The sequence below is a fragment of the Spermophilus citellus genome (assembly GCF_964194105.1).
Source record: "Spermophilus citellus genome assembly, chromosome: 9".
NCBI classification, from domain to species: domain Eukaryota; kingdom Metazoa; phylum Chordata; class Mammalia; order Rodentia; family Sciuridae; genus Spermophilus; species Spermophilus citellus.
In genome coordinates, this window is record NC_138191.1 from 120,232,809 (window position 1) to 120,244,903 (window position 12,095).

General features: G+C 46.9%; 1 pseudogene across 1 annotated transcript; it reads left to right on the plus strand.

Annotated features, from left to right (window-relative positions):
- Positions 1 to 2,936: 2,936 nt before the first annotated feature.
- LOC308655572 (protein SET-like) lies at positions 2,937 to 6,752 on the plus strand (annotated as a pseudogene). The gene is made up of 3 exons: positions 2,937 to 3,030; positions 5,852 to 5,912; positions 6,001 to 6,752. The product of its transcript is annotated as a protein SET-like (transcript).
- Positions 6,753 to 12,095: the final 5,343 nt, after the last annotated feature.

Sequence of the window (12,095 nt, forward strand, 5' to 3'; positions counted from 1 at the left end):
TGACTGCGGGAGCCCCTTCTAAAAGGGGGTCAGGGAAGGCCTAGTTGAGCTGAGGCTGGGGAAAGAGCAACCAGACAGGTGGAGAGCTGGGAAGGGTGTGGGCTTGACGTCCCCGAGGAAAGACAAGCTAGCTGTGCTTGCAGCACAGAAAGTGGCCAGCTGTAGCAAGAGCATAGGAGCCAGGGGCAGGAGGAGGAGATGAGGGGAAGGTCAGCTGGGAAAAGAACTGAGAGAATTGGCATTTTATTCCCACTTCCAGGAAGCCACCGAGGGTTATCCCTTAATAGGAAGAAGGACTTGTCCTCAGGAATGACTTGGGTTTGAAAGATGGGCACAGTGCAGGGAAGCATGTGGACTTGGACAGCAAGGTGAGGGCACCCGAGAGTCGGCTCCTGAATGTGGCACGAGGCCAGGTCCCCGCTGCATGGAGCAGCAGGGCAGAGTGGCAGCAGGTGAGGCTCTTAGGCTATGTCAGGTTTTCCAGGGTCCCCATGCTACTAGGGAACCTGGTAGGTTTTTTGTTTGTTTTTGAGGGACAGAAACACTTCCTTGACTGTCCCCTCCCATCACTGAGAAGAGACTCAACCATCACAACCACAATGTCAGCCAAAGCCACAGTCATGAACACAGTCACCTTCACACCAATAGGCACAGGGACAGGGCAAAGAACCCTTGGGGGAACCCTGACCTCATGGGCCAACTGGGCCCTGTGGAAGACAAGGGGACTGTGCTGGGACAGAGCCAGGGCACAGTGTGATGTGGGTATTGGAAATCGGCCATGGTAGGGGCTCCGGAGCTCACAGTTCCTGTTGTCCAGCTAACCTGTTTCCTAGCACGCACACCTGGACAGAGCCCTGAGACCACGAGAAAACCTGACCTCCATCCCTGAGTCCTGCTGCCCATAGGCAGAGCTGGCTACGGTGCCAATTGCCTCCATAAGCAACAGAGCTTTGAGTAGAAAAGTGAAAGGAGGGGATCCACACAACCCTAGGGTCCTGTGGGGAAGTTGTATGGGGAGGGATTCAGTGACAACCCGCGGCCTGCCCTCAAGAACCAGCCATGGTAAGCCACAGGCCCTGGGATATCACTGCAACCAGGGCCTCTGCTCCAGCCCTGGAGCCTAAGGCTGTGGCTCCGCACCGGCTGCCTGACTCACCCTCCTGGAGTAGGAATCCTGGGCTGGGTCTGTCCTGGCAGGGACCAAGGTCTGCTTCTCCCTGTTCCCTGATCCTAGGATGAGCCCTGACCTTGGACATAAACTTGAACCTGAGCCTGATGACAAAGATCTCCACCCAAGCCTAGACAGAGCTTCATCTCTTGTGGGCTAGGCCATGATGGAGCCAAATACACTCCTATCTCCATGTGGGACTGACACAGGCCAAACTTAATCTTAGAATAGTGACAGAGCCATTCTAGCAGGCCCCCAGCATGGCTGGTTCTGTCTCTACTCTGTAGTCAGAGCTTGAGCCTTCTGTCTAGGAAGCAAGACATTGAAAAGTAAAACCAAATTAAGTCCCCATCGTCTCTTTCTTGCTTTAGTGGCACAACTTTGTTTTAGGAAATGAAACCTAAAGGCAAAGTATATTTTATAGGGCACTAAATCTCCTTCCCTTTCCTGCTGGGCTCTCTCTTTGATTTGACTCAACTCTTACCCTAAACCCCTTGGATCTGTAAAGCCCTGGTGCCTCTTGTAAAGCCTTGGGGAGAGAGGGGTTTACTGTATCCAAACATTGACCCTAATAGCCAAGCAGGGTGACGCATGCCTGCAATCCCATTGACTAGAGAGGCTGAGGCAGGAGGATCACAAGTTCAAGGCCAGCCTCATCAACTTAGAAAGGCCATTAGTGAGACCCTGTCAAAAAAAAAAAAAAAAAAAGAGCTGGGTATGTAACTCAATGACAAAGGATGCCTGGGTTCAATTCCCCCACCCCATCACTAAAATAAAAGAAATAGGCTCTGGTCAAACACTGGCCCCAGGTCCCAGGCAGCAGAGGGAGCTGTGAAAACCCCAGAGACTTCATCTAAGAACCGAAGGAGCAGGATCAGAACCTTATCAGGCTTGTGAGCTGCAAGACCCTTCCCCTCTCTGGGCCTCAGTTTCCCCAGATTAGAATGAGAGATTTAGCCTTCCAGCTCTGATATCCAGAGTTAAGGATCCTGAAGGAAATTTGGAGCTCCACGTGCACACATGGGCAGTGCTGTACTTCCTGGGTGATGCAGGCCCAGGAGACCTGCAAGCTTTTCTTTCTTTTTTTTTTAAGAGAGAGAGAGAATTTTAATATTTATTGTTTAGTTTTCGGCGGACACAACATCTTTTTATTTGTATGTGGTGCTGAGGATCCAACCCGGGCCGCAGGCATGCCAGGCGAGCGCGCTACCGCTTGAGCCACATCCCCAGCCCTGCAAGCTTTTCTTGACACATGCCAGGCATAACAGGATCCAGTCCCAGGACATCCTCCAAGCTCTGATACCTTGTACTAGTGACTAGACTAGGATGAGGATCAGTCTGGCCTGGCTCTCAAGTGTGGAAGACTCCCCAGAACCCCTGCCCTCGCCATAACCAGCAGGGATGATGGCAGGGAACAGCTGGGTCCTCTTGGGCTGACCACTGCAGGTGCCTAGCCCAGACTGTGGCAGAGGGAATGTGGGAGGAAAGGAGGAAGGAGAGGCACCTGGGCTTTACAGATCCAAGCCGGGACAGGGAAGAGGGTGGGGCTGACAGGCCCCGCCCCTCGGACGTCAATTCGCTGGACAGGCAGTTCAAGGCTTCCCTCCCTGCCCCGAGGCCGGTTCCCCGGGCGGGCTCCTCCCGTGGGAACTGCTGTCTCTGCATCAGGGCGCTCGCCGCCCTGATGCCAGGAATGAGGCTGGGCTGCAGGGCGGGCCCGGACCCGGTTGCCCTTCACTAGGGCCCTGGACGGGTAGGCTCTGGGCGGATGATCCCGCCGGGAACTGGGCGCCCCGGGCTCAACGGGCCGCCCACCTCGACAGATGGGGCCCTCTCCCTCCAGCCAGTGGAGCAGCAGCTGGGTAACACCAGGGAGCTGGTTGGAAAAGTCGACTCTGACCTCCTTCCCCAGCCTCGCTGGCTCAGAATCTGCATTTTAATGAGGTGCCCAGGTGACTCATAAGCATGAATCCAACAAGCGCTGATCTACCAAAGTCAGCCTGAGTATTTATAGGATAAAAAGAGAGAGACAGTATAGGTTACTTTCCTTTTATTTCTTCACATTTTGGTTATGGCATTGATTTCCGCATTTTGGAAATTTAAGAATTGTACTACAGGAAAGAGGCATCTCAATGTTATTGTTACAAAAGGGGTGTGGAATGGGCTAAGGGCTGGAGACCCACTCAAGAGCACCCACTCAGGTGTATGCCCTGAGGAGGTAGGAATGGGAGCAAGACAGCCCTTGAACATCCGGAGAAGCAGAGAAGAGGAGCCAAAGGCAAATTGTGCATTCCTGAGCCTCAGTTTCCTCACCATGAAATGGCCTTACCTGTCATCTCTATGCGCCTCCCTATCGCTTAGGGTGGGCTGAACAGAGCCCAGGGTGGAGAGGCTTTATGAGCTACACCACCCTGAGGAAAGAGAGATCTGAATCCAAGACAGGTGGAAAACCTGCCCTGCTCAGATCCCTGCGGGCAGCCTGGCCTCTCCCTGTCCTTCAGATCTCAGGGCCTTTTCTCCTACTCTTTCTCCATTTCTCTTCCCTCTTCCTTCTCTACCTCCTTACCACCACCAGCATCAGACCACATCTCACATCTTTGACAACAAAAATCTGCACTCCTGTCTGAAATTTGCTCCAAATTTTCTGTGAAGGAAAAGCCTTCCGTGTTGGCTATATGCTAGACACTGCTCACACACCAGGTATTTCGCACCAGCCAGGGAGGGAGGTCATAATGCCCTGATGAGCAGATGAGGAAACCAAGCCTCAGTGAAGGGGGAATAATTTGTACCCAGGTCACAGTGCCCCAAGAGGCCAAGATGGGATAAGAACAGGAGCCCTGGGATTCTACTACACCAGGCTTCCTTGGCTGGGAAAATAGGAAGGAACTTCCAATGGCCCTCCTAAGGCCACACTCCACCATGCCCTGCAAAATATGGGCTTGTTTTGTTGTTGTTGTTAATTTTTTTCCCCCATACCAGGGATTGAACCCAGAGGCGTTCAACCACTGAGCCACATCCCCAGCTCTCTTTTTATATATATGTATTTTTTAAATATTTATTTTTTTAGTTGTAGCTGGACACAATTCCTTTATTTTATTTATTTATTTGTATGTGGTGCTGAGGATCAAACCCAGGGCCCCACACATGTGAGGCGAGCACTCTACCGCTGAGCCACAAACGCACCCCCAGCCCTTCTTTTTTTTTTAATATATTTTTAAAAATATTTATTCTTAAGTTTTAGAATATATCTTATTTTACATTTATGTGGTGCTGAACAGATAAGGATTGAACCCAGTGCCTCGTGAATGCTAGGCGAGCACTCTACCACTGAGCTACAACCCCAGCACCCCCAGCCCTTCTTTTTTATATTTTATTTAGAAACAGGGTCTCACTAAATTGCTGAGTGCCTTGCTAAATTGCTGAAGTTGGCCTTGAACTTCTGATCCTCCTGCCTCTGCCTCCCAAGCTGCTGGGATTACAGGTAGGTGCCACCATGTCCCTCTAAGATCTGGCTCTTACCTCTCTTCAAGTTCTTTCCATGGGTATTTATTGAACATCAACATCTTCTCAGGCACTGGATTACCCTGAAAACAAAATAGATAAAATCCCTGCCCTTCTGGAGAAGCAGTGGTCTGAGCCATGGAGATGGCAGAAAACAGGGAATGAGGGGGTGGGTGTGGGGGGTGGGTGTGGGTGAGATGCGGTCTGATGTTGTCTGTTCTGAAGGTAGAGTCACCAGGACTTGCTGACCAACTAGAATGGAGGGTGCAAGAGAAAAAGGAGTAGGCCTGAGAGTGTGGCTCAGTGGCAGAGCTCACTGGGTTCCATCCCCAGCACAGCAAAAAAAAAGGGAGAAAAGAGTGAAAAACAGCTTCTAGTTTTCAGTCCCCAAGCTGGGAGTTGCCTTTTATTTGATAGGGGAGGAACCGCAATTCAGTTCAAGAATTCAGCTTTGAATATGCAAAGTTTGAGAAGATGATAAACATATAAGGAGAGATGTGGAATAAAATTAAGTAAATGAGCTTTACAGTCCAGGAGAGAGCTCTGGACTGAAATATGTGAATTTGGGGTTGGCTGGTGCACAGAGGGCATTGAGAGCCCACTAAAACTGCACAAGGTTGCCAAGGGAGTGGTGTAGACAGAAAAGGCAAGAGAACCCGGGAGTGCGTGCTAGGGTATTTCACTGTGGAGAGGTTGAACAGATAAGGAGGAACCACTGGGACAAAGGAGGCCACCAGGACAATGAGATGTCTTAGAAACCAAGTATCCAAGAGGGAATGATCCCTCACGTCACAGACAGTATAGAGATTGAGTAAGGAACTAGGAGTGTAGCTCGAAGGTACAGGTTCAGGATTTGCCCAATAAGCATAGGGTCCTGGGTTCAACCCCTAGCACCGCAAAAAAAAAAATAAATAAAAATAAATAAATAAATGGAAGGAAGCAGAAAGGAAAAGGGAAAGAAAGAAAAGGAAGGGGGAAAAAGAAAGGGAGAACAAAAGTAAGATACCATTTCACACCACTAACATGGCTACAAAATAAAAGGACTGACAAACTGGGCATGGCAGTGCAGTTGTAATCACTTGAGAGGTTGAGGCAGGAGGATCTTGAGTTCCAGACTGGCCTGGGCAGAGCAGTGAGCAGGAGCGCCAATAAGGGAGCCCGGGCACCCGCCTCCCTCCGCAGGCAAGAGCCCCAGCCTGGCAGGTACGCTGCATGCCCCCTGCTGCGAAGGCAGCTTGAGCTAGCAAGCAAGGGGGAGGGCTGCAAGGGAGCGCAGGTGCAGGTGGTGAGGGGAAGCCCCCCATCCGCCCCTCCCCGCTCCCGGCTCCCAGCTTGACCCGTCACCACCCCCCACACACCTCCGAGAGCAGCGCCAAAAGGACAGTCAGTAGAAAGGAGCTCAACTCCAACCGGCAGACGAGACCCCAGAAGAAGAACAAGCAGCAATTGATCATATCGATGAGGTACAGAATGAAACAGACAGACTTACTGAGCAAGCCAGTGAGGAGATGTTGAAACTAGAACAGAAATATAACTCCGCCAACCATTTTTTCAGAAGAGGTCAGAATTGATCGCCAAAATCCCCAATTTGGGGGTAACAACATTTGTCAACCATCCACAAGTGTCCACACCGCTTAGGGAGGAAGATGAAGCAGCGCTGCATGATTTGATCAGAGTTGAAGTGATGGAATTTGAAGATATCAAATCAGGTTACAGAACAGATTTTTATTTTGATGAAAATCCTTACTTTGAATATAAAGTTCTCTCCAAAGAATTTCATCTGAATGAGAGTGGCGATCCATCTTCAAAGTCCACTGAAATCAAATGGAAATCTGGAAAGGACTTGACGTTCAAGTTCAACGCAGAATAAAGTCAGCAGGAAGAGGCAGCAGGAAGAACAGAGAGCTTCTCTACCTGGTTTACTGACCATCCTGACGCAGGTGCAGATGAGGTAGAAGAGATCATCAAAGATGATATTTGGCCTAATCCATCGCAATACTACTGGAAGATATTGATGAAGAAGGCAATAAGGATGAAGGTGAAGAAGATGAAGATGATGATAAATGGAAAGATAACTAATTGAACACCGATGGATTCCAACCTTTTTTGTTTTTTGTTTTCATGTTTTTTTTTTTTTTTTTTTTTGGAGGGGTGGGGGGCAGGTACTGGACCACTGGGCCACATCCCCAGCCCTATTTGGTATTTTAATTAGAGACAGGGTCTCTGCAGGCTCGGTGGCTGTGCAAGCCTGTAATCCCAGCAGCTTGGGAGGCTGAGACAGGAGTTCAAAGCCAGCCTCAAGCAACTTAGTGAGACCCTGTCTCTAAATAAACTATAAAAAAAAAAAAATAGGGCTGGGGATGTGGCTCAGTGGTACCAAAATAAATAAATAAACAAAAATAGAGATGGTCTCACTGAGTTGCTTAGTGCTCTTCCCCCCACCCTCCCTGCCCCACTTATGCTCAGTTGCCCTGTTCTTTTTTTTTAAATATTTTTTTGTTGGACACAATATCTTTATTTATTTATTTTTATGTGGTGCTGAGGATCGAATCCAGGGCCTTGCATGTGCTAGGCAAGTGCTCTACTGCTGAGCCACAACCCCAGCCCCTAGTCGCCCTGTTCTTGAGGTCTCTTTTCTCAATCCATGGTTCTTAACTTATTGGGAGGGAGGGAATACCTTGAGCAGAGTACAATGGGAAAAGAAATCACTGCACCCTTCTGTTCTAAATTCATTTTTATCCCTTTCTGTCTCAAAAAACAAACAACAAAAACAAAAACAAACAAATAAAAAACCTGTATGGAATGAGCACTATCGTGCTCTGTGGGAAAAAAGAAAAACCTTCTTCTCTCTTCGCTCTGCCAGAGGCTGGAGGGTTCTAGGCCCCTGTGTAGTAGTGCATAGAATTCTAGCTGTTTTCCTCCTTTCTCTGTATATTATTACACTGTGTTTCCTTGTGAATATGGACAGTTAGCATTTACCAGCATGTATCCGATTTAAATCTTGTTTAAAAAAAAAAAAAACTTTAAAAAACGGGGTTATAGGTTGGGGCTGTAGCTCAGTGGCAGAGCGCTTGCCTAGCATGTGTGAGGCACTGGGTTCGATCCTTAGCACCACATAAAAAAATAAAATAAAGGCCCACTATCTATTTACAACTATAATTTTTTTTTTAAATGGGGTTATAGAAAGTTAGCAAAGGGTGGGTTTGAGATGTTTGGGTGGGTTAAGTGGGCATTTTGACAACATGGCTTCTCCTTTGGCATGTTTAATTGTGATGCTTAAAGGACATCCTTGCAGTTTAAGATGACACTTTTAAAATAAAATTCTCTCCTAATGATGACTTGAGCTCTGCCACTAGTTGGGAGAATCAGCAGAATCTGTAGGATCTTATTTGGAATTGACATTCTCTATTGTAATTTTGTTTGTTTATTTTTAATGTTCTTTTTTTTTGTTTTCACTGGAAAGGAAAGCGATGTTCAGTTTTAAATGTTGAAAGTGTACAAGTTGCTTTGTTACAATAAAACTAAACGAGTACACACACACACACACACAAAAAAAAAAAAAAAGACTGGCCTAGGCAATATAGCAAGACTCTATCTCAAAAAATAAACAACAGGGCTGGGGATGTGGCTCAAGCGGTAGCGCGCTTGCCTGGCATGCATACGGCCCGGGTTCGAGCCTCAGCACCACATACCAACAAAGATGTTGTGTCCGCCGAGAACTAAAAAATAAATATTAAAAATTCTTAAAAAAAAATTCTCTCTCTCTCTCTCTCTCTCTCTCTCTCCTCTCTCACTCTCTTTAAAAATAAAAATAAAAAAAATAAACAACAACAACAAAAACTTGGGGGGGAGGCTGGATGTATAGCTCATTAATAAAGTGCTTGTTTTGTATATCCAAGACCTTGGGTTCAATACTCAACACCATTAAAAAAAAAAAAAAAAAGACAAGCCAGATAACCACAAGTGCTGGTGAGGATGCAGAGGAATTTGAGTCCTCATGCACTCTTGACGAGAATAAACAGTAGAGCTGTTGTGGAAAACACTCTGTCAATTCCTCAAATGGCAAAACAAAAAATTACCTTATGACCAGCAATTCTAGCCCTGAACATATACCCAAGATAAATAAAAACCATATACAAATACAAAAACTTACACTTGAATGTCAGCGGCACATTCTTCAAAAATAGCCCAAAAGTGAAAACAATCCAAATATCCACCAACCAATGAATGGATAAATAAAATGTGGTATCTCATATAGTCATAGAATATAATTGACAATAAAGGGAAAAAATGGGTCTTTGGGTCTAGCTCTCAGCCCTGGGTTCAATCCCTACCACCAGGGATAATTAAAAAAAAAAGAAAGAAAGAAAGAAATGCTGACATATCCCACAACATAAATGAACCTTGAAAACGTTAAGGCCAAATAAAAGAAATTAGTCATAAAAGGCTACATATTGTATGACTCCACCTATATGAAATGTCCTGTATATGAAATCCACAGGTAATTAGCAGTGGCCTGGGGCTGGGAGCTGAGGACATTGGGGAAATGGGGAGTGACTGCTAAAGGGTACAACATTTCTTCTTGGTGTGATGGAAATGTTCTAAAACTGATTGTGGTGCTGGTCGTACACTAAAAACCCCTGAGTTATACACTTTATATGGTAGGTTATATGTCATGTGAATTATAGCTCAAAAAAGTTGTAACCAACAGAAATTTGATGATTCGACTTAGCAACCTGATCTTGGCAAAAGCAGTGTTGGTGGAGTGTTGAAGTGTGTTCAAGAGGGAACAGGGGAACCTCGGAAGCAGCAGCGTGTGTAGACATTTTTGGAGTGTTGCTGTCAGAGGGGAGGAGGGGCTGACAAGAAACACTTTGCTTTCTTCTTGTGTGTTTTGGTTTTTGATTTGAGATGCCAGAAGTTCTGTTTCAATGCTGATTGAAATGATCCAGTCAACAAGTGAGGAAAAGTGGCTAGAATTGAAGCCCTTGAGCAGGTGAGAAAGATGGGGCCTGCGGTGGGCTCAGGGAGAAGGGAGCAGGCTCACCCCATGTGGAGGAGGGAGGCTGAACAGGAAGCATGGAGGAGCCAGGCAGATGGGTAAAACGGTGTGGAAAGGCCTGGAAATGCTCTTCAGGTTGCTTCTGCTTTCTCAGTGGAGTAGGAAGCAAGGTCATTAGCTGAGAGGAGGATGCAAGCAGAACTTCCAGGGACTGAGGAGAGAGAAGGTACGACCCTGTAGTCTAGGACAGTGGGAGAGTGAAAAGACTGGGTCATCGGGTAGGCTTTCCAGACAGCACCAGGAGAGTCTTGGAGTGGTGGGCCTGATGGTAAAGTGAGGTCAGTCAGAGGGCCTTGGCCTCCAGCTTCATCAGCTGTGTGGGCTTAACCAGGGTGTGGTTTTGCCAGGTGGATGCAATTTAATGAGAGGGGAGCAAGGGGTTCCGGGTGTATGCAGGGAGGTAATTATAGCAATGGTCCATGGACTCCAAGTTAGTTCAGGAGGAAAGTCAGGTCATGAGAGAGATGAGAAATAGAGACCAGAGTGGGAGGATCAGTAGATTAAAGGTCCTGGTGGGTCAAGGAGTTATTGGAGTTGGGTGTTACAAGAAGTGAGCAGAAAAGACAGGAGGCGATGTTGATATTGAAATTATGCAGGGTGGGGTACAATTATCAGTAATGACAAGGTCCATTACTTTGACCATGTGGACATGAGGTAAGGTGATCTCCATGGGGGAGAACCATCTGTGTGTACATTTACTCCGCCATTCTCATAGGCAAGGTTCTGGGTAGGGCCTGGGCCTGGGATTCAGACAAACCTGGTCTGAAGTTTCTTTCCACTATGGGGCCCTTCACAGATTACTGTTTCTCTGAACTTCAGAATTTCCTCTCCTGAAAAGTAAGAGATTGCTTCTGTGTCATAGAATATTGTTCTGAAAAACATTTTTTTCTTGTGAACTCAGGGTACTATACCAATGAGCTATACCCCCAGTTACCCTCAAGCCCCTTTTTTCCTTTTCCTTTCTATTTTGAGACGAAATTGCCCAGACTGGCCTCAAACCTGTGATCTTTCTGCCTCAGCCTCCTAAGTAGCTGGAATTACAGGCAAGGCTACACACCACCTGGCAAATGTTCTGAAAATCCAATAAGACTGTGGAAAGCTCTGGTTTAGTTCCAAGTACAGTTCCCAGAATGCTCTTGTGTCTGGGGTCTTAAAGCCAAGGAGGAGCCATTGTAGGGACCAAGACTCTTTCCAGGACCCATTCTCCCTTCCCACTACCTCAAATCATAGAAGGAGTGAATGGAAGAACCTGATTCCCATTTCACTCCCATTTTACAGAACAGGAAACTGATGTCCAGACAGGGAAATCACTTACCTATATCATTAAGAATCAATTATCATAGAAAATAAGTTCCTTTTCAATATCAATTAGGGTCTTAATTAAGATGGGAGTTTGGGGGGATGTGGGAGAAAGGCTCCTCTATAACATTGGGAGGCCAATTGAATTCATGAGGATATTTCTCAGCCAATGTTCCCCTCCATTCAAGGGAACAATTAAAAGCTGGTCTAGGTGAAAATGGAAGATCTTACTGGATATACACCCATGCTCTCTCTCAGTCTTCTACATCCCCAAGTGACTCCACCCCACTGGACAAGCATGGAAACCATCAGCTTTGGGGATGAACAAGTCAACAGAAGGGTGATTCACCACGCACGCTAATTGCTCTTCCTAGCCCAGACAGAAGGGAGGAGAGAGAAAAAGAGACCTCAGAGTTTCCTTAGAAAACTTGATTCAAGTGCACAGGGTGGACACAGCTTTAACTGGCCACCAGGAGGTCCTGTCCCCAGCACTAGCTAGGGTTTCCAGCCCTAGCTAGTCCTCCTGCAGTAAATTACTCCTGCTTTCTGTACCCCAGTCCCCCATCCAGAAATTGAGAAGAGAGTGAACAAACTTGTTGTGAAAGGCCCGCCCAGCTGGGGCCTCCAGAGTCTAGGAATGGGAAGCCTTGTGCCTTTTCTGGGGCCCTGGCTGTCTAGGGACAGGCACAGGGGGATGGGGCGGAAGTGGATCTGACAGACCCAATGGAAACATCACCTTGTTACAGAGGTCTTCCATGATCACAGCATCTAACAATGTACATTGATTTCCCTAGTTCTTTCTGTCCCTCCCTCACATACAGCATTATTGTCTCTCCCATGACCCTGTTTTATTTTCTTCTTATCACTATCTGAAATGCCTTAATTTTTTTTTCTTCACTAGTGTCTCTCTACATTATAAAGTTCTAGAAAGGATCTAGGGATAGAGTTCAGTGGCAGAACATTTGCCTACCTAGTATGTTCAAGGCTCTTGGTTCCATCCCAGTGATTGTTTGACCTTGGGCTTATCACTTGATTTCTCTAAGCCTCAATTCCTTCATCTGTAAA